The sequence below is a fragment of the Triturus cristatus genome, chromosome 11 (genome assembly GCF_964204655.1).
Source record: "Triturus cristatus chromosome 11, aTriCri1.1, whole genome shotgun sequence".
Classification (NCBI taxonomy): Eukaryota; Metazoa; Chordata; class Amphibia; order Caudata; family Salamandridae; genus Triturus; species Triturus cristatus.
This window is the reverse complement of record NC_140594.1, coordinates 963754576-963779876: the sequence shown is the minus strand read 5'-3', so window position 1 is coordinate 963779876 and position 25301 is coordinate 963754576. Positions and strand designations below refer to the sequence as shown.

At 51.4% G+C, this 25301-nt stretch overlaps 1 protein-coding gene across 15 annotated transcripts in view; it reads right to left on the bottom strand.

Moving 5' to 3' along the window:
* Nucleotides 1-25301, bottom strand: part of TRIP12 (thyroid hormone receptor interactor 12) — a 1120962-nt gene that overhangs the window by 876622 nt on the left and 219039 nt on the right. The window lies entirely within an intron of this gene.

Genomic DNA, 25301 nt, shown 5'->3' with positions numbered 1-25301 from the left:
CTTATTGTGCCACCCTTAGGGGCCCTGTACCCCGACACTCTCACACTGCCTTTGCAGGCTGAGTGTCTTGGTACAGAACAAAACAAAGTCGACAAGGCACACATCCCTGTGTGCCATGCCCACAACACACTGCCATGGCATACCTCAGTCTTCCCTCTAGCTGGGTGCCCTATGCCAGTGGTGTGGGTACAGGTGCTTGAGCCCTGTACCCCTACAGTACCCAGGTCCATTCCTGGGCACTGTGAGTGCAGTGCTGCCCTAAAGAGTATATGGTGCTGGGAAATCGTCATCACAAACTCCACAGCACCTTGATGGCTACACTGAAGACTGAGAAGTTTGGTATCAAACTTCTCAGCACACTAAATCCACACTGATGCCAGTGTGGGATTTAATGTAAAATGCACGACAGAGGGCAACTTAAGAGTTGCCCTCTGAAACTAACCCACATCCTGACTGAGAGGCTGCCACCCAGCAGACATGTTGCTGCCCCCCTGGGTAGAGAGCCATCCGCTCTCGTGGGCCTGCAACAATGCACATCCTGGGGCGAGGTGCTAGGCCTCCTCCCACAGGATGGGCAGGGGAAGCTTCAAAGGCATGCCACCTTTGTGAGCCTCCCCAGATCACTTTCTGTACTCAGCAACTGGTTCCCACCGGTTCTGATCCTCACTCTTGCAGGAAGACTGGCAGGAAAACCCAAATGAGTAAACGGGGTGTGTAAGCCTCTGCCAACCCCACCCCTCAGGTGGGGGAGGCGAGGTGAAGCATAACTCCGGGCTCTCACCATCTTGAGGATGGGGAGCCCGACCCAATCAGGACTAGGCTCCTGCCCCCCTTCCACTGGAGAGTGGTAGGGTAGGGGGTGTACTCACCACAGGAAAGGGCCTCATTGGTCCCTGTCCTGTCCCTACCTGTAACGCCCCTAAATTTAGTATTTAGGGGCACCCTGAACCTTCCTTCCTCAGATTCCAAATCCGAAACTACAAAGAAGAACAAGAAGAAAGAAGACCTTCCGTGCAGCTGCTAACACGAGGATGACACCAAATGACTTGGCCCCAGCCTGTCGACCCTCGAACCTGCTCCTGCTAAACCCCGGCGTCTCCAGTGGTCAGCAACCTCAAAAACCCCAGAGGACCGGACTGCCTTGCTCATCTAAAGACTGGGACTCCCACGAGCAGTGGTTCTGCTCAAACAGCAACAACCCCTGGTGCCAGCTAGGAACCGTGAATCCAGCACACTCTGCACCCGCCTAATCCGGCCTGTGCCTGAGAGAACAAAGACCACGAGGACGACCCCTGGCGACTGACCAAAAATCCAGCACCCAAGGACCCTTGACACTCTTGACGCCTGCAGCCTCAACTCCAGGGACCCCCCCCCCCCCCCCCCCCAACCACGACCAGCAGAGGGTAAGATTTCCTGACGCCAAAAGACATCCCTGCACCCGGCGCCCTGCGGCACCCTGTGCCCAACTCCTGGGTGCCTACCTAACCTACCGTACCTCTCTAAGTGGTGGTCGCACCTGAAGAATCTCCGTCCTCGAGCTTGCAGCCTTTGTTCATCACGCAGATTTCCCATTGAAATCCATTGAGCGCCCAACGGCTCAAAAGCACCCTGCACCCAGAGTGCCCATGGAAGTGCAGCATCTGTTCTATTCTACTTCCCCACTAGCCCTGTGTAAGTGACCAGGAGCTCCGCTCCCACAGCCACGTGGACTGCCTCCTAGCAGGCACCAACCAAAGGCTCCCTACCCCCCATAAGCTAACATTGGGCCTACTCACTCTGCACCCGTTTGCCCCTGAGGGTGTAACGACTGTACCAACTTGAACCCGGGAGACAGTTTTCAGGAGATGCACCAGGACTGAATCCAGGATCCAGCCTCGAGCAAGAAAAACCTCCGTAAAGTAAATGTTATTGCAGATTGCTTAAAATTCCCATGGAGCTCAATGTTAGTATTGTGTAAGGAGTTGTTGCAATATGCAACACAATATCTATTGCATTGAAAAGTCTATTGCTTATTGAAAGTATTCAACTAGAGCATCTCATTATGAGAAAGTATTTTTATACCTACTTGTGGTTCGAAAATAAAACAATATATTTTTACATACAAACCAATTGGCCTAGAGTTCAGTTCTCGAGTGTGTGGAACCATTTGCTGACTGAGTGTGTACAACAAATGCTTTACACTGTCCTCGGATACTGGCTTACTGCTCAACCAAGCTACCACTTTAGAGTAAGGTTATATCTAACTTTAGCCTCAGCCAAACCTCTGGAGACTGTTGGACTCTGTACACACTGAACCTTACTTTGGTGCAGCATATACAGAGCCACTTTTACAGCCACCACTGCAACTGTTGTACAGTGCCCTCCAAGATATGGACGTACTCCGACAGGTTGCTTTGATGCTGCGCCCACCAGAACTTCAGGTCCCACTGCAGAGCCCGCATACAACCATCTGGCAAGTTTTGTCAGCAGGATGCAGGAGGCCATGAGGCCCAGCAGCCTCAAGGTCATCCTGACCGAAACCCAGGACAAGGGCCGAAAGATCGGAATCATAGCCCCAATGTCCCGGACTCGCTGTTGGGGAGGATAAACCCGAAACTGGGCCGTGCCCAGAACTGCTACGATGAAGAGGAGCCTCTGAGAGGGAATCATGTGTGACTTCAGCACGTTGATGGAGAACCCCAGCAAGTGCAGGAGGTCGCCGTAGTCTGGAGGTGGGAGATGACTGGCTGGGGCGAGCCCACCTTCAACAACCAGTCGTCGAGATAGGGGGAAGACTAACCCCTGATCTGCACAGATGAGCTGCGACAACCGCTATCACCTTCGTGAACACCGGAGGGGCGCTGGTAAGGCCGAAGGGGAGCACGGTGAACTGAAAGTGCTCGTGGCCCACCGTGAATCGCAGGTAACGCCAGTGGGCCGGCAGGACAGGGTTATGAAAGTAAGCGTCCTGCAAGTCCAACGTTACCATCCAGTCTTGCGGGTCTAGGGCAGACAAGACCTGAGCAAGTGAGAGCATCTTAAACTTCTCCTTCCGGAGGAAGCGATTGAAGTTCCGAAGGTCTAAGATAGGACGCAGACCCTTGTCCTTCTTTGGGAATCAAGAAGTAGTGGCAGTAACAACCACGACCTACTTCTGGCGTCGGAACGCACTCAATGGCCCCCTTGGCCAAGAGGACCGCAATTTCCTGCTGGAGAAGTGCCATATGTTCCTCGGACATGCAGTGGTGCTGAGGTGGCATGGCTAGAAGTGTAGTCTCAAAGGGGAGCGAGTAGCCCCTTCGGACTATCTGTAAAACGCACCTGTCCGAAGTGATGGTGTGCTAGTGGGGGAGGTGATGGCAAATCCTGCCGTCCACTGGCATTTGGTGAGCCTGAAACACCGGACTAGGAAGGTTTGGAGGCAGTGGTGGCAGGGGAGGTAGAGGACTGACCCGCCCCCTGGCCCCGTGACCCACCTCGACGGGTCCCACATCCACGGCTGTGCTGAGACTGTTGCTGCGCAGGCCTGTGGCTCTGAAACGAACGTGTTTGGGCGCACCTTCCTTGACCACGAAAGAAGCGAAAGGCAGAAGCCGAAGGAGTGAGTGTAGCCGACATGCCTAAGGACTTAGCCGTACGTAGCTCGCGAGTCCTTAAAGCGCTCCAATGCATTTTACGCCTTGTCGCCTAAAAGGCGAGTGCCATCAAAGGGCATGTCCAGAGTGTTCTGGACATCCCCTGAAAAGCCAGTCGTCCTCAGCCAAGCGTGACGGCGTAGCACCACTGTCGTGGAAATCGCTCTGCCCAGCGAGTCGGCGGTGTCAAGGACACAACGAATCGTGAATTTGGCTGCATCTCTACCCTCAGCAATAGCTTGAAAGAGCACTATCCAGGCCTCCTCCGGACACTGAGCCAACACCTGCATCACCGTATCCCACACAGAGTGGGAGTAACAGCCCAAGAGGCATGCAGTGTTCACAGACCGCAACCTTGAACTCGGGTCATGTTCCTATCCACAGGAGACCCTGTTTTGGGCCTGAACCAGGTGCCCAAAAGAAGTGGGTCATTGAAGGGCAGCAGCGGCTCCGCAAAGGAAGACGCTGGCCGAAGCACTTCGGTCAGGAGGTTAGTCCTGACAGCCACTGTAGGGAGCTTGAGGTGGAGAGCCTCGGCCGCCCTATGTAACACCTCTGAATAAGTACCACCCTCCTCCTTAGCCACAGTAGGAGACAGTGCGCCAGGTTCTGGAGAAAAATCCAGTCCACCTGCGTCCTTCAATTCCTGTTCTCAGTCCGGCTCGGACTCGCTTTGGGCAGCGAGAGGGTCTGGCCGGCGCCGTAGGCGTCGATGTCGATGTCAGTCGTATGAGGTCAAACGGCATTGGCTGTGATCCAAGCATGGATCCATGGGGGTCTTACGGCGCAGAGGCCAGAGCCGGCACAAAGGTAGGCAAGGAACCCCGGTCGGGCCCGCGGGGCCCAGAGGCGCGCCGGTGGGGCCAGACGGGCCAAATAGGCAGGCCATAGCAGACAGGAATTCCTGCAGCTGTACCGGCGTCGCAGAGGGACCCAAGAAAGGCGGGTAGGCCGTCGGCAACTGCCTAGGCTCCTCCGGAGCCGCAGGGGTGGCTCCTAAAGCACCCTCAGCCGTGTCACACGACAGACTAGGGAAAGGAGAAGAGCGACGCAACTTCTTGTGCTTAGTCTTACCTGACCCAGAGTGCGAAGACTTCGAACAATGGTGGCGGCTTTGCGGCCGGTCCCTCGACCTCCCACGGGACCAGGACCTTGAACGGCACGCAGCCGACTCCCGGGCCTCAAGCAACTTTCGGGACCGCTCCAGCAAAGTTTTCGGAGCCATGGCCTGTCAGTCGGGGCACAACTAGGGGTCGTGGTTGCGCCCCAGGAAATGGAGACACTCGTGGTGCAGGTCCATCACCGACATCATGCGGGGACAAGCCTTACGAGAGGTAAAACTGGGCATCCCTATACACCAGGAGTCAAAGACTCGAAGAGCAGACACAAAAAGTCCCACAAAAATCAGTCAAAAAATTGACTGGGGGTACCGCTCTCAGGATCTGCGCTTGCTGGCGCAGAAAAAGAAAGAACTGATGTCAGAGCGAGAGGGCGGCGTCTAAGTAGCTACCGCAACGTCAACCCCGCGATCACGACGCCTATGACAGATGCGGAGCCGCACAACGCCACCTTCAGATGCGCAGGGGTACTGCTGACGAAAACCTTCCGGATCCAGTCTGACGCCTGGGGATATTCTAAGGTAAGGAATCTATCACTAATGTGTCTCTTTGAGATTCACCCCCTAAGGGGTATCTCTGCGCTTTGGACTTTGCTGCTGGACGGGCTGACTGACATTATTAAAATTAAAATAGGGCGGTCTTAAGAAGTTTCCTGAAGTGCAGATAGTCAGGACATTGTCTCAGGTGAGTGGGGAGCTGGTTCCAGTAGAGGGGAACGAGGTAGGAGAAAGATTTCCTGCCTAGCCTTGTTTTCCTGACCAGGGGGACTTAGAGAAGCGATTTGCTTCCTAACCTGAGGGTCATGGTAGGGGGCGTAATACTCGAGTTTCATAGAGATGTAGAGAGGACCTTTGTTATGCAAGGCCTTGTGGACGATGCAGCAAACTTTGAATGTAACACGCTTGTGTATTGAAAGCCAGTGGAGCTGTTGAAGAAGGGGAAGGGAGGCAGTTTTCGGCGGGGCATTCATGACCAGGCACGCTGCGGTGTTCTGAACCACCTGAAATCTGCTAACTGAGGTCTCATTGACTGAGACCAGGAGAGCGTTGCAGTAGTCGAGTCGGCTCATTACCATAGTCTGAATGAGTGTTTTACGAGTGGAATCTGGAAGGAGAGGGGAAAACACGTTGTAGCAAGACCAGCACATAGAAGCAGGAGCCTGCAGTGTGAGCAGCATTCTCCTTCAAGGACAAGGCATGGTCTAGACGAATGCCCAGGTTTTTAACAAGAGCATAATCTCAGTCTTCCCTGTGTTGAGTTGGAGAAAATTGCTTTTCATCCAATTAGTGATAGCTATCATTCCCACTGAGAATGTGGACTGAACCGACAAGGTAGATTTGTTAAACGAGAAGAGGAGCTGGGTGTCGTCAGCATATGAAATAGGCTTAAAGCCACAGGACCGGAGGAGGTTGGCCAAGGGAGCAATATAGATGTTGAACAATGTAGAGCTAAAGTATGAGCCCTGGGGAACTCCCTTGGTCAGTTTTCGACCGAAAAGGGCCTAAATTGACAGACAGGGAATGGGAGGACAGGAAGTTCGTCATCCACTGGAGAGCAAGTCCTCCAAATCCAATCTCCTCCAATCTTCTCCAATCTCCTCCAATCTCCTCCAATCTCCTCCAATCTCCTCCAATCTCCTCCAATCTCCTCCAATCTCCTCCAATCTCCTGAGCAAGATCTGGTGGGAGACACTGTTTAACGCGGCAGAAAGGTCCAACAGCACGAGAATCATTAAGTGGCCGCTGTCTAAGGTCATCCTGATGTTATCCGTGACCTCCAACAGTACAGACTCAGTGCTGTATTTGAGCCTGAAACCAGATTGAGAGGGATCTAAGCTACCTGTATTATCGACATGGTGAGACAGATGTTTGATGTAATTTGCAAATACATTGCTCAGGAGAGGTAGTAAGGAAATGGGGCGGAGATTGGAAAGCTCTTCCATAGGGACCTTGGAGTTCTTGCGGAAAGGGATGACCTGTGCCGCCTTCTATTCCCGGGGAAGAAAGCCCTCTCTCATAGAGAGGTTGAGAATCGTGCCTATGGGCAAGAACAATTGGTTGGAGAGGGAGGTTGACTACTGTAGCTGGAATAACATCAAGGGGGAGCCTGGTTTTACTGTGTGAAGTAAGGCGTCTACTTTCTTGGCGGACATAGGGGCAAACTCTCCAGCAGTTGTGTAGTTGCGGATGCTGGCGGGTCAGGAGGTGAGGCATCCCGTTGCGGGCTCCCAGAGGGGGAGATCTTATCATAGATCAGTTCAATTCTCTGCGAGAAATACTGGGCAATATTATCACAGAGAGATTGAGATAGGGTCTCAGGGTCGTCATAGGCCTTAGGACTGGTAAAGGATTGGAGTAGCTGGTATAGGGTTTTGGGGGCATTCTCTGCCTTAGCTAGCTGTGAGGCAATAAAAGTTTTCCGCACACCCTTTATATTTTTATGGTAGGAGGAGAGGGCTCTCTTAAATCTGTCTGTGTCTCTCGCCTCCTGGGACCTACGCCAACATCTCTCCAGAATTTTGCACTGCCGTTTTTCAGCACGAAACTTGAGGGAGAACTAGGCTGTCTGAGGACGCCTGGCTGAGTTTGGCAATGGTTTAAGAGGCGCAAGCAGGTCAATGGCACTTTTAAAACCAGAATTTACCGGGTTAGGCCATCCTCCTGGTTAGAAGGTTCAGCTTGCCAGGGTGACGGAAAAGCAGCCTGGAAAATATCCGGGGAGATCTTACGCCATTATCTGCAGACACTGTGGGAGGCTAAGCAGCCACCCGGGACCCTGAACAGTGAATTCAATTGATGCATGGGCTGACCAAGTCAGTGGTCGGGGGGGGGGGGGGGGGGGGGAGGGGGGAGGGGTTCATACGTGCTGCAAGGTGTGTTGGTAAAGATGATATCAAGTGTGTGACCAGCAGACCAGCAGAGTGTGTCGGGCCGTCACTGAGCTTGGTTAAGCCTAAGAGAGCAAGGTCTGGTAAGAGCAGCAAAGTGTCGGGGTTAGTGGTGCATTCACTGTGCACGTTGAAGTCACCCAACAATAGACATGTATTAGTCGAGATTACATGGGGAGCTATTATTTCCGTAAGCTGGAGTGAGAAGTCTGCCAGAGGCCCAGGAGGCCAATACACTAAGGCACCTTTCCAGCTAAGTTGCGGGAGGAAATCAACGCAGAAGACTAAAATTTCAATATTAGCGTTACAACATTGCTCAAGTGTAGAGACTGAGATACAGTCTTTGTAAATGATAGCAATCCCACCCCCCACTTTTGATGGTCTATCCATTCTTAGGAACCTATAGCCAGCTAGCAGAGCTAGGGTGATGGCAGGAGTAGAGTTAGGCTTAAGCCATGTCAGGAACCCTAAGTTTGAGTATCGGAAATAAGAAGATCCCACACCTCCGTTGCATGTTTAGGGAGGGATCTGACATTGCTTAAGACACCTTTCCAGCCTTGGTTAGAGCTGTTAGGCGATCTCCCAGGTTCTGGGAAGGGTGAAACATCATCCTTGGGGGTGAAGAATGATACATATGGGGGCGACGTTCAGGGGTTCCAGGTGTCTCAATACTATTGGTTATATTACACTGAAACTGACAGAATATGCAGGAGAAAGGGCCTTCTGGTATTGGCCGGGTCCAAGCAACGTCCCGGGCGAGATGCTAACAGATGGGCGGTAAATCTTTCCTTAGATCAAGTAGATCCTTACTAGAATAAGATATACCTTGGGTCGGGGCGTGATCAGGAATGGAACGGGCACTGCTCCTGGCGACATCAGGGCGCGGACGGGTGCAGACGGGCTTGCCTTTGGTGGGCCTTCGGCGCGTCGTCGTATCCCTCCACGCAAACGGGACGTAACCCGCAGTGGACCGGGAAGAGGCAACCGAAAAAGAAAGTCAGTGAATGCCAAGTGCAAATGAACAAGTTACTTACCTTCGGAAACTATACATCTGTAAGAAACATTAGTTAGTTAGATTCCTCACCTTCGAATATCCCCAGGAGTTAGGCTGGATCCGGAAAGATTTTTCGTCAGCAATACCCTTGCGCGTCACTAGGCGTCGTCTGCGGCTCCGCGTCCGTCGTCGGCGTCGTGCGCCGGAATGACGTCGGAGTACTTAGACACCGCCCTCGCGCGCTGACGTCAGTTCTTTTACACGACATTCCACGCCAGAAGCGCAGAGCCATGCAAGATACTGACCACTGGTGCACAAAACTAGGGCCCTAAATGGGATTCCCTGAGCCTAGAAGTCAGTTCCCAGAACGGGGAGGATGGGTGGGGCGGTAAGGAATCTCTAACTAATCTAGGTTTCTTACAGATATATCATTACCAAAGGCAAGTAACTTGTTCATCTGAAAGACAATTAATTATAGATTCCTTACCTTAGGATAGATACCGCAGAAATACCAAACTCGGAGGTGGGTCTGCGAACCAAGTTCACACAAGAAAGTCCTTTAGAACAGAACGGCCAAAGAAGCAGTCTCTCCGGACTTGACTGTCCAGGCAGTAGTGTTTTATGAACATGCACAGAGATGCCCAGATAGCTGCTTGACAGATGTCATTGAGGGGGACTCCCCATCCCAAAGCAGTGGTAGCTCCAGTCGCCCTGGTGGAATGGACGTGCAGTCCCACTGGAGGCTCCTTCTTTGCCAAAGAGTAGCAAGCTTTGATGCACAAAAACGACCCGCCTGGAGATGGTACGTTTGTGCAGTGCCAACCTTTTTTGGTGCCCAAGTAGCCAACATAGAGCTGGTCATCCACCCGGAATTGCTTTGCGAGATCCAAATAAAAGGAAAGCTCATGTTTTGGATACAGACAGTGGAGCCTCTCTTCCTCCTTAGAAGGATGCAGAGGCGGAAAGAAGGTGGGCAAAGTGATGGTTTGACCAAATGTGGAAAGAAGTAACCACCTTGGGAAGAAAGGATGGTCTGGTTCTGAGGACGACCTTGCCCGGATGAACAGCCAGAAAAGGAGGCTTTCACCCTGCAAGCAGAGTTGATGGCAACCAGAAAAGCAGTCTTCAGAGTAAGAATTCTGAGAAGACAGTTATGAAGCGGCTCAAAGGGAGCACACAAGGTAAGTAAGAACCAAGTTCAAGTCCCACTGAGGCATTACGAAGGGAACAGGAGGAAAAAGATGAGTAATGCCCTTAAGGAAGCGATTTACAACAGGGGACTTGAAAAGAGAAGGCTAATCAGGAAGCCTAGGAAAGGCTGAAATGACAAAGCCCTGAAGAGTGCCCAGAGCACTGCTGGGCCAAAGAAAGGAGGAACAAGAGAACCTCAGAAAGAGGGGCAGAAAGGGGATCCACAGCCTTTGCTGTGCACCATGCCACAAAGTTGTTAATCTGCATCTCCTGCTGCTACGGAAGAAGATCCTCCCAAAGAGGCAGTCGGATCGGAGGATTGATGGCCATGTTTAACAGCTCGGGATACCAGAATCTTCGAGCCCAATCTGGAGCCACAAGGATGACTTTGGCCGAGTCGCGCTTGATCTTCTTCAGCACTCTGGGCAGAAGTGGTATAGGCGTAAATAAAACCACAACCCTACTCGCGACGAAAAGTGTTGCCTAGCGAGTGCCGCCTTGGAAATTCCAACGCGCATAATTGCTGACATTCCACGTTCTCTTCGGTGGCGAATAGATCTAACCAAGGCTCTCCCCACTGCTAAAAAAAGACCTTGCGCCACCTCAGAGTGAAGACGCCATACGTGATCCAGCATGCACCTGCCAGGTGTTGAACCACCATGGATACGCCCGGATGTCCAAGTCAATTCTAGAAGTGAAGGGCCACTTGACATAGGGTCGACGACCCCACTCCGCCCGGTTTGTTACAGTACCACATGGCGGTGGTGTAGTCCATGAACACCTGCACTACTCTTCCACAGACAGAGGAAAGGAATGCTTTCAGCGCAAGACTGATCGCCTGGAGCTCCAGATGTGGAGCACGGACTCCGCCGGAGACCAGAGGCCTCTGATCTCCGCCTCACCCATGTCGCCGCCCCACCCTAGAAGTGATGCATCCGTCACCATCTTGTACTCTGGTTGGGGAAGGGAGAGGGATCCGCCGTTCTGCCAATCCTGGTTCGTTAGCCACCACGGCAATTGACGTGCAGTGCCCTCCGAGATCTGAAAGCAATCGGACAGATTCCCCTGATGCTGTGCTCACTGGAACTTCAGGTCCCACTGCAGAGCCCGCATATGCTCTCTCTACCCTCTAAAGTGGTAGCTTGGTCGAGCAGTAAGGCAGTATCAGAGGACAGTGTAAAGCACTTGATGTACACACTCAGTCAGCAAATGGTCTCACACACTCAATAACTGAACAATTGTTTTGTATAAAAAAAATAGTTTTTTTTCTAGAACCAAGCAAGCTTGGTACAGGTAAGCATATAAATACTTTGCAGTAGTAATTGACTTGTTTGAACATAGTTCAGAATTGCAGCATAACTGGCACTGGTTTTGATTACAGGTTTAAGAAAGCAGTTTGCAACACATTGCAGGTATAGTACATTCAATTGAATGGGCTTTTTGGGTAAAATGCAGTTTATTACTTTTCAGATTACTATTCTAACCACAGGACTGTATCCTAGATTCAGCCCTGAGACATTTCCTGAAAACAGGTGAGTAAATGTGTTTTGGTTAAAGGTATGATTTTTAAGGAATATTATTGTATTTCAAAAGTTGACAGAAGCTTTTTCACATAGAATCACCAATGTTATCCTATCGGAGAATTTTCACTTAGCAGGTAAGTTACTTTTGCGTTACTTTTGTAATCCAGTGCAGGACTCCTAGAATCAGCACTGGGACATCTACTTAAAACAGGTAAGTAATTACATTTTGGTAGTTTGTACGATTTTTAAAGAATATTCTTGTATTTCAAAAGTTGACACCTAGAAACTTTTTCACACAGAATCACCAATGTTATCCTATTGGAGGAAATTCACTTAGCAGTTAAGGTATGTTATCGTTACTTTTTGTTACTCAGTGCTGGATCCTGGATTCAGCACTGGGACAATTGAACAAGTTACTTACCTTCAGTAACGATGTATCTGTAAGAAACATTAGTTAGTTAGATTCCTCACCTTAGAATATCCCCAGGCGTCAGACTGGATCCGGAAGATTTTTCGTCAGTAATACCCCTTGCGCGTCGCTAGGCGTCGTCTGCGGCTCCGCGTCCGTCGTCGGCGTCGTGCGCCGAAATGACGTCGGAGTACTTGGACGCCGCCCTCGCGCGCTGACGTCAGTTCTTGTACATAGCTTTCCGCACCAGGAACGCAGAGCCATGCAAAGACCGACACTGGTGCCAAAAATAAAATGTAGGGGCCTGAAAAGGATAACCTTAACCCTAGATGTCAGTTCGCAGAACAGGGAGGATGGGTGGGTCGGTGAGGAATCTAACTAACTAATGTTTCTTACAGATACATCGTTACCGAAGGTAAGTAACTTGTTCATCTGAAAGAAACACGTTAGTTAGATTCCTCACCTTAGAATAGATACCCCAGCAATACCAACCCCGGTGGTGGGTCTGCGAACCAAGATCACACCAGAAAGTCCTGGAGAACAGAACGGCCAAAGTAGCCATCTCTCCGGACTTGGCTGTACAGGCAATAGTGCTTGGCAAACGTGTGCAGCGAGGCCCAAGTTGCTGCCTGACAGATGTCCTGCAATGGGACTCCCCAGCCCAGGGCAGTGGTCGCAGCAGTGGCCCGAGTGGAATGGGCCCTCAGCCCTACATGAGGTTCCCTTTTTAGGAACGGGCCTTGAGACACAAAACGACCCACCGAGAGATGGTTCGTTTGTGCACCGCCCGCCCCTTCTTAGCACCCATGTAGCCAACAAAGAGTTGGTCGTTCACCCGGAACTGTTTGGTGTGGTCCAGATAGAAAGACCGCGCCTGCTTTGGGTCCAGACGGTGGAGCCTCTCTTCCGAGGGATGCGGAGGCGGAAAGAAAGCGGGCAGAGTAACAGACTGGCCGATGTGAAAGGCAGTTACCACCTTTGGGAGAAAGGTAGGACGAGTCCTGAGAACACCTTTGTCCAGATGGACGGAAAGGAGGCTTAGAAGAGAGAGCCTGGAGCTCACTCACCCGTCTAGCAGAAGTGATGGCAACCAAGAAAGCAGTCTTAAGAGTGAGAAGACGAAGGGGACAATTATGAAGTGGCTCAAAGGGAGCGCACATCAGAAAGGTCAATACAAGGTTCAAATCCCATTGAGGCATTACGAAAGGGACAGGAGGAAACATGTGAGTAATGCTTTTAAAGAATCGAGAAACAGGGGATTTGAAAAGAGAAGGCTGATCAGGAAGCCGTAAGAAAGCAGAAATAGATGAAAGATATCCCTTCAGGATGCACAGAGCAGAGCCCTGCTGGGCCAGGGAAATAAGAAAGAACCTCAGAAAGAGGGGTGGAAAGGGGATCCACAGCCTTTGCTGTGCACCATGCCACAAATTTGTTCCACCTGCAGGCGTATACCGTTTTTGTGGAGGGACGCCTGGCTGCCAGAATAACATTACAGACTTCAGGAGGCAAGTCAAATGACATCAACTGCCGTCGCTTAATCTTCACGCATGGAGGTGGAGGCTGGACAGGTTCGGGTGGAGGACCATACCCTGCTGCTGCGTCAGAAGGTCCTCCTGAATAGGCAGCCGTATCGGGGGATCGATGGACATACTGAGTAGCTCGGGATACCAGTACCTTCGTGCCCAATCTGGAGCCACCAAGGTGACTTGGGCCCGGTCGCGCCTTATCTTCTTCAGCACTCTGGGCAGAAGTGGTATAGGCGGAAAGGTGTAAAACAGACCGCAACTCCACTCGCGACAAAAGGAGTCTCCGAGCGAGTGCCGCCTTGGAAACTGCAACGCGCAGAACTGCTGACATTGTGCATTCTCTTTGGTTGCGAATAGATCTAACCAATGCTCTCCCCACTGCCGAAAGAGGCCTTGCGCCACGTACGAGTTTAGACGACATTCGTGATCCATCATGCACCAGCGGACGAGTTAGTCTGCTCTGACGTTCAGAGCTCGCCAGATTTTGAACCACCAGGGTGACGCCCTGATGTTCCAGCCATTTCCAGAGGCGCAGAGCCTCCTGACAAAGGGTCCACGACCCCACCCCGCCCTGTTTGCTGCAATACCATATGGCGGTGGTGTTGTCCGTGAACACCTGCACTACACTTCCCCGGACAGAGGGAAGGAATGCCTTCAGTGCAAGTCGGATCGCCCTCCGCTCTAGAAGGTTGATATGGAGCCGGGACTCCGCCGGAGACCAGAGGCCTCTGATCCCCGCCTCTCCCATGTGGCCCCCCCATCCCAGGAGGGTCGCATCCGTCACTACTACGTGCTCCTGTTGGGATAGGGAGAGGGATCTGCCACTGACCCAATCGCGGTCCGTGTGCCACCACTGCAGCTGTCTTGCAGTGCACTCCGAGATCAAGACATGGTCGGACAGGTTGCCCTGATGCTGGGCCCACTGAAACTTCAGGTCCCACTGAAACTTCAGGTCCCACTGAAACTTCAGGTCCCACTGCAGAGCCCGCATCCGCCATCTGGCGTGATGCACCAACAGGATGCAGGAGGCCATCAGACCCAGAAGCCGCAGTACCGACCTGACCGAAACCCAGGATAGAGGCCAAAAGATGGGAATCAGAGCCTGAATATCCCGGATCGCTGTTCCGGAGGGTAGGCCCGGAACTGCGCCGAGTCCAGAACCGCTCTGATGAAGAGGAGCTTCTGGGAGGGACTCAGATGCGACTTCGGCACATTGCTGGAGAACCCCAGCAAATGTAAGGTCAGCCGTAGTCTGGAGGTGGGAGACGACTGCCTGGGGCGAGCCCGCCTTCAACAACCAGTCGTCGAGATAGGGGAAGACTGGAACCCACCAATCTGCGCAGATGAGCTGCGACCACCGCCATCACTTTCGTGGACACCTGAGGGGCACTGGTGAGGCCGAAGGGGAGCACGGTAAACTGAAAATGCTCTTGGCCCACCGTGAACCGCAGGTAACGCCGGTGGGCTGGCAGGACGGGGATGTGGAAATAAGCGTCCTGCAAGTCCAACGCTACCATCCAGTCTGCAGGGTCTAGGGCAGCAAGAACCTGAGCTAAGGTGAGCATCTTGAAATTCTCCTTCCAGAAGAAGGCGTTGACGCTCCTGAGGTCCAAGATCTTGGGAACCAGAAAGTAGTGGGAATAACAACCACGACCTACTTCTGGACCAGGAACGCGCTCGATGGCCCCTTTGGCCAAGAGGGCCGTAACTTCCTCCTGCAGAAGTTGCAAGTGATCCCCCGAAATTCGGTGGCACTGCGGTGGCATGGCTGGAGGGGTCGCCTCGAAGGGGAGGGAGTAGCCCCTTCGGACGATTTGCAGCAACCACCTGTCCGATGTGATGGTACGCCAGTGGAGCAGGTGATGGCGAACTCTGCCTCCCACTGGCGTTGAATGGGCCTGAAAGCTCGGACTAGGAGGGCTTTGAGGCGGATGCTACTGAGGTAGATGTGGACGGACCGGCTCGCTGTCCCCCTGTACCGCCTCTGCGGAATCTACGTCCACGACCGCGTGGAGGTTGGTTCTGCGGCCTGTGGCTAGGCGCACGTGAGGGGGGTGCCTCTTCCTTGGCCACGAAAGGGGCGAAAAGCAGAAGGTTGTGGGCGAGAGCCGAAAGGCCCAAGGACTTGGCCGTAGCCCTGGAGTCCTTAAAGCGCTCCAGTGCACTATCCGCTTTGTCGCCAAAAAGGAGACTGCCATCGAAGGGCATGTCCATGAGGGTGCTCTGGACATCCCCAGAAAACTCGTGGACCGTAGCCAGGCGTGGCGATGAAGCACCACCGTGGTCGACATTGCCCTGCCCAGCGAGTCCGTTGTGTCCAGTCCACATCGGATTGCATGCCGTGCCGCATCCCGCCGCTCGGCAAGAGCCTGGGCGAGCCGTGTCCGGGCCTCCTCCGGACACTGGGGCAGCACGTCCTCCACCATATCCTACAGAGAGTGGGAGTAACGGTCCAAAAGGCAGGCGGCGTTGATAGACCGCAACCCCAAACTAAGGAAGGAGAACAGTTTCTTCCCAAACTGTTCTAGCCTTTTGGATTCCCGATCATGGGGAGCGGACGGGAAGGAGGTCTGGGAGGTGGAGAACTGGGAGGTAGAGGGGTGCAGGGACAGAAAACTGGGGTCGCCCAGTGCAGGGCGGTGGCGCTGGGCCACGTTCCGGTCCACAGGGGGAACTGTGGAGGGCTTGGACCAGGTGCCCTTCAGAACGTCAATGAGCGCTTCATTGAACTGCAGCAGAGGCTCCGAGGAGCTTGCTGACTGTTGAAGCACTTCAGTGGGGAGGTTCGTCCTCACGGCCACAGCAGGCAGTTCCGGCCACAGCAGGCAGTTCCAGCCCAAGGGCTTCGGATGCCTTGCGCAGCACTACAGAAAACGCAGCACCTTCCTCCGAAGCCACGGTCGGAGGAGAGATGAAGCCAGTGTCAGGGGAGGTGTCAGGATGACTGGCATCTCCCAGTTAGTCTGCCCAGTCCTGAGATAACTGGCCCTGCCGGGCTAAAGGGTCCTCAGACCCCTCCCAGTCTTCACAGTCATCAGATTCCAGCTATACAGGTGGAATGATCGGAGCCGGGCGGAAGATCAAATTGCCACCCAGCGTCACTTGAAGGCAGCGCCGGGGGCGGCACCGGAGGAGTCGGCGCCGGCGGAGGGGTCGTGAGGTCGACCGGCACCGACTGAGATCCAGGTCTGGATCCTTCGGGGACCTGCGGCGTCTGGACCGGAGTCGGCGCCGGGGCCGGAGCCACAGGCTCGCTAGGCCTCCCAGTCGAGCCTGCGGGGCCCGAAGGCGGGTCGACGGCAGAGCTAGGCTCCTCATGGCCACGAGGAAGTCTCTGATCTCCGCCGGAGTCGCGTCAGACCCAGGGACCGGAGGGTATGGGGTCGGATGGGACTCCTGCAGCTCCGACAGAGCCGCGCGGGTGGTGCCACCCGAACCCTCAGCCGAGTCGTGCAACCGGCGAGGGGAGCAAGAAGAGCGATTTCGCCTCTTCGACTTCTTGCTGAGCTTTAACTTACCGGATCTCGAAGACTTGGACCCGACGAGCGGTGATGGCTGCGGCTCCGCGACCGGTCCCTCGACCTCCTCCTCGACCAGGACCTTGAACGGCACGGAGCCGACTGCCGGAACTCTAGCAGCTTGCGGGACCGCTCCCGCCTAGCTTTCGAAGTCGAGGCCCGGCAGTCGAGGCACGACTCTGCGTCATGGTCGGCCCCAAGGTAATAGAGTCACCGGCGGTGGTGGTCCGTGACCGACATCAGTCGGTGACAAGAGTCACAAGCTTTGAAGCCAGGCATCCCTATCGGCACCAGAGTCGAAGTCGACTGGAAATGGAACCAAAAGAGTTCAAAAAAGTTTAGTCAAAAAGTGACTAAAAGGGTATGCTCTTCCCGGATCGGCGCTTACTGGCGCGGAAAAAATAAGAAACGACGTCAGCGCGCAAGGACGGCGTATAAGTACTCTGATGACGTCATCCCGGCGATCACGACGCCGACGACGGACGCAGAGCCGCAGATGACACCTAGCAACGCGCAATGGTATTGCTGATGAAAAATATTTCTGGATCCAGCCTGACGCCTGGGGATATTCTAAGGTGAGGAATCGAACTAACGTGTTTCTTTCAGATGTGGCAAGTTTAAAAGCAATTTAAAATGTTAGAGCAATTCTGAGTGCAAATGTGGCAAGTTAAAATCAATTTAGAAATGTCTGAACAATTATGAGCATATTCAAAATATAAGAGTATTGGAGCAGCAAAGAGACCGTATGTATCGCAGCGTTCGCCTTAGAAGCTCGCTGCACTTACTTGGTGTGCCCAGGTTCCCGGTGTGAGAAAGTGCCATCTTTCTTGCATGATATGCCCCCACTTTTTGCTTAATTGCTGATGTACTTTGACTGAGTGTGCACTGGACTCCTCGAATCAGGTGCCCAGGGCCTGTGTTCCTTCCCTAAAACTGCATTGAAGCCTAAACCCAATTGGCATCTCTGGCCACATGTCAGCCCCTACTAAATGGTACCATAGGTACCCGGGGCCTTGTGACCAGAGAAGGTCCCCAAGGACTGCAGCATGTATTGTGCCACCCTTAGAGGCCCTGTATCCTGAACCTGCCCCAACCCTCCAGCCAACGCCTGCAGCCTAAATCCAGACGGCCCCCCTAACCACGACCCGGAGCTGGTAATAAGATTCGACCCCAAAAGGCACCCCTGCACCAGATGCCCCACAGCCTTGTGCGCCCAAACAGACTGTGCCTTACCCACCCCTACCTTCCCAACTTACCTCTCGAAGTGGTGGTCGCACCCAGAAGTCCTTAGTCTCCCTGCCTGCAGTGCTTTTGCAAACCGGAGGTTCGCCACTGAAAACAGAGCACCCGACCCCGAAATAGCACCATGCACCTGGCTGCCCTAGAGCCGTTGAGGGCGCACCTTTGGTGCTACTTTGTTTCCCCATTTGCCCTGAGCTAAAGTCCAGGAGCTTTGCTCCCACAACCCAGTGGTCTGCTTGCCAGCAGCCACCAACCAGAGGCTCCCTATCCCGCATTGGATAACATTGGGCCTCAACACTCGGCACCCGGCCGCCCTAGTGCCACTGAGGGTGCAACAAGAGTGCATCACTGACCCGGGGGGACCCCCAATTCTAACCCCAGGACCTTAACTCCCACAGTCAATAACTTGCCTATGAACCGATAACCTGTTTTTCCTCCATAGGATAACACTGACAATTTTCTTCAAAAAGTTTCCAAGTGTGGAGTTTTGAAATCTAAAAATATTCTTTACAAATCGCACAAATAACCAAAACGCATGTACTTACCTGTTTGCAGGAAATGTCCCAGTGCTGAATCTAGGTATCCAGCACTGAGTTAGAAAAGTAACGTAAAAAGTAACTTACCAGTAATTAACTGAAAAAGCCTAATCATTTCAATGTACCATATTTGCAAAGTATGGCAACTAATGCATCCCCTGTAAATCAAAGTACAATTCCTATTGCATTTTCAAACTGTTCTACAATCAGCAACTTATTACTGTAAAGAATTTAATGCTTACCTGTGCCAGGCATGCTTGGTTCTAAAAATAAAACAGTATATGTTTTATACAAAAACAATTGGCCTAGAGTTCAGTTCTTGAGTGTGTGAATTAATTTGCTGACTGAGTGTGTACATCAAATGCTTAACACTGTCCTCTAATACTGCCTTGCTGCTCGACCACTCTGTGAGAAAGTGTCTCTGTATATACTGTTCCCTAATAGGTACAGGGTGTACAGAGTCCACAGTCCCCCAGAGGCTGATAGAGGTCAAAGTCAGGTATGACCTTACTCTCAAAAGTGGTAGCTTGGTCGAGCAGTAAGGCAGTACCAGAGGACAGTGTAAAGCATTTATTGTACACACTCAGTCAGCAAATGGTTTCACACACTCAATAACTGAACTCTAGGCCAATGGTTTATATATATATAAAATATATGCTTGTTTTATTTTTAGAACCACACAGGGGGTAAAAATATACTTTCTCAGAATGAGAGGTTGAATATAAATACTTTTGTCTTAAGCAATAAATTTGTGTAAACAGTCACAGTTGGTTGCAATAAACAATCCTATTTCCTAAACATAACAATGCATTGAGCTCAATGGTAAATTCAGGTTATTTGTAATAAATTACTTTTCAGATTACTTTTGGAATTCCAGGTCTGGCTCCTAGAACCAGCCTTGGGTCAGTATTCAGAATCAAGTGATGAAAGTCGACTTAATAACTGTAATGATTTTTAAATAATATTTAGCTATTTCAAAAGTTAGCACTTAGAAAATATTTCAAAGAAAACATTCAATGGATCTCTATGGCAAGAAATTCAAATTGCAGGTAGAGTACTTTATCGTTACTTTAGTAATCCAGGACTGGGTACCTAGACCCAGGACTGGGGTCCTTATCAAAAACAGGTAAATAATTTCGTTTTGCGGAAATGGTACGATTTTAAAAGAATATTTCAAATTTGCAAAAATAGACACTTAGAAGAAATTTCACAGAAAAGCAGACAATGGTTTCCTATGGGAGAAAAATGAGTTAGAGGTAAGTATAGTTGTGAACACTTTTCAGGGTCAGGGCTGGGCACCAAGATCCAGCACTGGAGCTCACCTAGGAGCAGGTGAGTAAATTCGTTTTTGTCACTTGGCTGATTTTTGGTGAATTTTTGCAGTTTTGAAAAGTTCACACTTAGAAGATTTTTGAAGAAAAAGCCAGTCAATGTTACCCCATGTGGAAAATGAAGTTAGCGGTTTAAGGGTAAGTACTCGACTGGCAGAGTTGAAATTCCGGGCATGGACTCAGGGGTCCCCCAGTGTCAGGTAGGTACAGTTGGTTCACCCTCAGCGGTTTCAGGACGGCCGGGTGCAGAGAGAGTTAGGCCCAATGTTATCCTATGAGGGATCGGGGGGCCTTGGTTGGTGGCTGCTGTCTGGCAAGCCACGCGGCTGTGGGAGCTGGGCTCCTGGTCACTTACTCAGGGCAAGTGGGGAAGTAGGTTAGTGTAGAGAGGGCACTGCCAGGGCCACTCGGGCGGCTGGGTGCAGGGTGCTTTAGAGCCCTCGGGCGCTCAATGGAAATCAATGGGAATGTTCCGGTTTGGAAAAAGGCTGCAGGCTCGGGGACGAGGATGTTTCAGGTGCCACCACCACTTCGAGAGGTAAGTTGGGTAGTTGTAGGTTAGGTGGGTACCCCGGGATTGGGCACAGGGGGCCGCAGGGCGCCGGGTGCAGGGGTGCCTTTTGACGTCGGGAATCTTACCCTCTGGTTGATCGCGGCTGGGGTGGCACTTGGTTCTGAGGCTGCAGGCTTCCTCCGGGATGTCGAGGGGGGTCCTTGGGTGCTGGACTCGTGGTCACAGTCGCCGTGGGGTCGTCCTCAGGGTCTTTGTTCACTCCGGCACTGGCCAGGCTTGGCTGGTGCAGAGTGTGTTGGGTCCGCGGTTCCGGGCTGCTGCCAGGGGTTAAAAATAGGTTTCTTGAGTAGAGCCTCTACTCATGGGAGTCCCAGGGGCTTAGAGCCAAAAGGTAGCCAGGTCCTCCGGGGTTGGTGAGGTTGCTGGCCACGAGAGATGCCGCGCTGGTGCAGGTTCGAGAGTCGACAGGCCGGTAGGGCTGGGGCCTAAGCAGTTGGTGTCTTCTTCTCTTTTTAGCAGCTGCAGGGCAGGTCTTTGTTCTTCTTGCTCTTCTTGCTCTTCTTGTAATTGTCTATCTGGAATCTAAGGAAGGAAGGTTCAGGGTGCCCCTAAATACTAGATTTAGGGGCGTTACAGGTAGGTGAAGGCCAGGGACCAATGGGTCCTTGTCCTGGGGTGGGTACACCCCCTATCCTGCCTCTCTCCTGTGGGAGGGGGGCAGTAGCCTAATCCTGATAGGGTAGGGCTCCCCATCTTCAAGATGGCGAGAGCCCGGAGATGTGCTTCACCTCGCCTCCCCCACCTGAGGGGTGGGGTGGGCAGGCTGGCACATCCCCTGTCCTTGTATGGGGTTTCCGGCCAAGCTTCCCGCCAGAGTGGGGGGTTGCAGTGGCCTGGGGAAACTCCAAATGGCGGCCTGCCTTTGAAGCTTCCCTTTGCTCATCCTGGGGGAGGAGATTTCTCACCTCACCCAGGATGTGCATTGTTGCAGGCCCGGGAGAGCAGGGGCTCTCCCACCCAGGGGTCCAGCAACGTGTCAGCTGTGTGGCAGCCTGAGCAGCCTCAGAGCAGACGTGGATTGTAAGTTAGCTGTAAGGGGGCATCTCTAAGATGCCCTCTGGGGTGCTTAGTACATTAAATCCTACACTGGCATCTGTGTGGGTTCAATGTGCTGAGAAGATTGATACCAAACTTCCCAGGCTTCAGTGTTGCCAATATGGTGCTGTGGAGCTCGTGTTTGACAAGCTCTCAGCACCATGTACTCTTAAATGACAGCACTGCACTTGCAGTGCCCAGGAATGGACCCGGGTACTGTAGGGGCACAGGGCTCCTGCTCCTGTGCCCACACCATAGGCGTAATGCACCCAGCTAGAGGGGTGGCTGACATATGCCTTGGCAGTGTAGGTGATGGGCATGGTACACAGTGATGTGTGCCATGTCGACTCTTTGTTTTGTCCTGCACCCAGACACTCAGCCTGCAAGGGCAGTGTGTGTGTGTAAGGGTACAGGCCCTCTGAGGGTGGCACAATGAGTGCTGCAGCCCTTAGAGGCCTTCCCTGGCCACAAGGCCCTGGGTACCTAGGGTACCATTTACTAGGGGCTGACATGTGGCTAGGGTTTGCCAATTTGGAGTTTGTGTGGTTTAAGGAAGGAACATAGGCCCTGGGCACCTGATTGGCAGGAACCCAGGGTACACTCAATCGAAGTACATTCAGCAATTTAGCAAAAGTGGGGGCATACCATGCAAGAAAGATGGCACTTTCTCACACACTCTACCACAAAATCGAGAGTAAGGTTCTATCTAACCTTAACCTCTACCTACCTCTGGGGTCACCTGGACTCTATACACACTACACCTCATTTTGTTGTAGTATATATAGAGCCAGTTTCCTACAATTCACCTATCTCCCTAGCAGCTAGGTATAAGTTTACAGCACTGTCTGATTTAGATACCCAGGATTGACTATTGCTGCCCCACAGACAGGTGGGGTCGACCAACACCTATATGCCCATTACATATAATCAAGATACATGACCAAGTTGCTATAGCTTTCCCTAAGGTTTGTGATAACCAGGATTTGAACATACTTTGTTGGAACATTGCTTGCCTGCCTGCAATCTAAAACAGATCTAGTAGATTGGCTAGAGCTAGTCAGGCAGCAGGACATCCTCATGTTTCAAGAAACCTGGGCCACTAAAGACATATATCTTGAAGGTTTTGAATGTTTTAATGTGCTAGCTCCAGCCCCAAAATTCGCTTGTCAGTCTGGTGGCCTTTCAATATGGGCGAACATTGTGTTCAGGTTTTACACACCCATAGCGATAAATTCCAAGCTCTCCAATACAAAAGGGGGTATCTATTTATTTGTTTAACTTTTACAACAATGACTTTCATAGCTCCCCCAACACAAATTTCAACTTGTTTGACTTTGTTACCACACAAAAGGACTCGAATGGTTTTGATAAAACAGCTGGTATCTGTCTGGGGGTGATTTTAATGCTAAGCTGCCCAATGAAGACACTGCTGTCCCCAGGCCCAGCAGCAGAGGTCAAACTTGGCTCATGGGTGTTGCGCTGATGGAGCACTTGCGAACCCATGATCGGGGTAATGTTATGGATATAGCTGCCATTACCACTAATAATAATCTACTTGAACCGGCATTCAGAGGCAGGGGCAGTGCCACTACAATTGATTATATTTTATCTCCCAGGTCTAGAGGACTTTATTGTACGCGGAGGTTGTTCCTACACACAACGGCGATCATAACCCGATCAAAGTGGTGTTGAGACTGTCCCCCAGGCCAACATATAAATCAGAATGTGGTGCTAGGAACTTGGCACCCTGAACAGATAAACTAACGGAGGTCTGGCGAGGGGTTAACAGCGCAGATCTGTTCCTTAGGGTGGTTAGGGAAAATCTGAGACTCATCGACTCTGGTCTGATAGTGCAGGAACCCAATCCTGAGCCAATTACTGCATTTATAAAACTATGTGGAGCCATAAAATCTGTGTTATTGAAACCCGCTATCGCCACACCTCAGAGACCTAGATGGTTTAATAGCAAGTGTTCAACGATAAATTGTCAGTTACGCAAGGCCCTACCATTAAACCGGGGTCTCACCTCACAATTCATTGATTCAGGAGAAGTGTCAAAAGCACAGGTATTCTGTAAATCTGGGTAAAACCCAACAACAATATAATGCATGGAAAATACATTGACTGAATCCTCATTATGTGGGACCATGTGAGGTATGTGAAACTGATTGGAATCCGAACTGACGAGGGCCTCCATTCTGGCAAAAATCCAAGTCAAGAAAGTGGAACTGCTGAGGATTCATCTTCGACAAAAAGCATGAACTTTAAAAAATGGCGCTTCACAAAATAGGGCAGACTTTCTGCTGAATTACTCGACTCTGTTGGTGTAGATGGCAGCACCAGAGGAAGGACAACTGGCTAGGACTTTGGCAGAGGTGTTGAGGCATGATCTGGAATGGTCTAGGGCAGACCCCAAGTGGGATCAGACTGCGTCAGGGAATGACTCACCAGCTGAACTGGTGATCAGCAGGTTTGATGGGGCCCAGAAGTCATGCTATAAATACTGAATATTTGCAGCATGGCGTCTTTGAAAGCAGAAATCTGCTCTGGCTACTAACACAGCCTTCGGAACTCAGGACATGCTTCATTACCAGGATCTGGACAGGATCCCAGGAAGGTGAAGCCACCATGGGCACTGTGGATGAAGACTATGTTCCTTCAACTGTAAATGGCAGCATCTAGAAATCAAGGAGTCCTGCATGTGTTTCTTGTGCTTAATCTTGGAAACCTTATCCTTTAGTTTACCTATGGAGAGTTGGAGGTCACCCTTTAAGGTGCATCAGGGAGCATTTGTCACAAGCTTTGGAGTCATGAGCGCCTGTGATGAATACTGGATTGGTTTACGTATGATCAGGATTAAAGCCTAGATTCTTTGGTGGCAACATGTTATGTTAAAAGAATTTCTGAAGTGCTCAGCTGCCCCAGGAGAGGGGCTTCCGGGCGTTTATCACTGATGCACAAAAGCTGCAAAAGAATCCAAGTACACCGTAGAGGAGAACAGATGCAGCCTAGGCTAAGAACAGCCAGGTCTTTAACTGCTCCTGAAAGCTCAAATGGTTTTGGATCTTCCTTAACTAAAGAGGCTGAACTCCATAAGGTTGGAGCCAGGACTTGAGGAGCGTACTCCCATTCTGGCTCTTTTAATGCAGAGTGTAAGTGCCAAATTCAAATCAGCGAGCGTAAGGCACTAGTAGGCAGATACAGTTGCATCAAGGTAGCCAAACTGGTATACCTTGCTTGTAACGGATCTTATGAGAGATACAGAGAGCTTTGAATTACATAGAATTGCATACACATCTCTATGGGAAACATAGCAGAATTTAAGGAGGGAAAAGAGTCATCTGTCAGCTGCATTCTGGACAACTTGCAGCCGATTCAAGACCTCTTTTAGTGCCCAGATAGAGAGCATTCCTTGAACACTGGCAGTGTTATAATTTTTTTTCCTTTTTAAGAGCGTGTTTGGAATCAAACAAAACTGGATCAGCATCCAAGTGTGCAGGAAAAAAAAAGGAAACTACTTCAGTGCGCAGAGTTGATGCCCATATGCAGCTAGTTTGTCATGTTCATGGCGTGAGTCGCACCTACCGCACATATGAGCTTTTGAAGATTTCCCAAATAGTCTGCTGCCTGGGAGGATTCAAACAGTGAGGAATCAGTTTGTGCGAGTATATCAAAAACAACTTCACATACATGACAAACGTACAGATTTTTAAGAGTCTAAACTTTGCTATTTTTGTCCTCAAATGTAATATAAGACAAATATAAAACAAACCACAAATGATGCATGCATTGATTGAGAACCA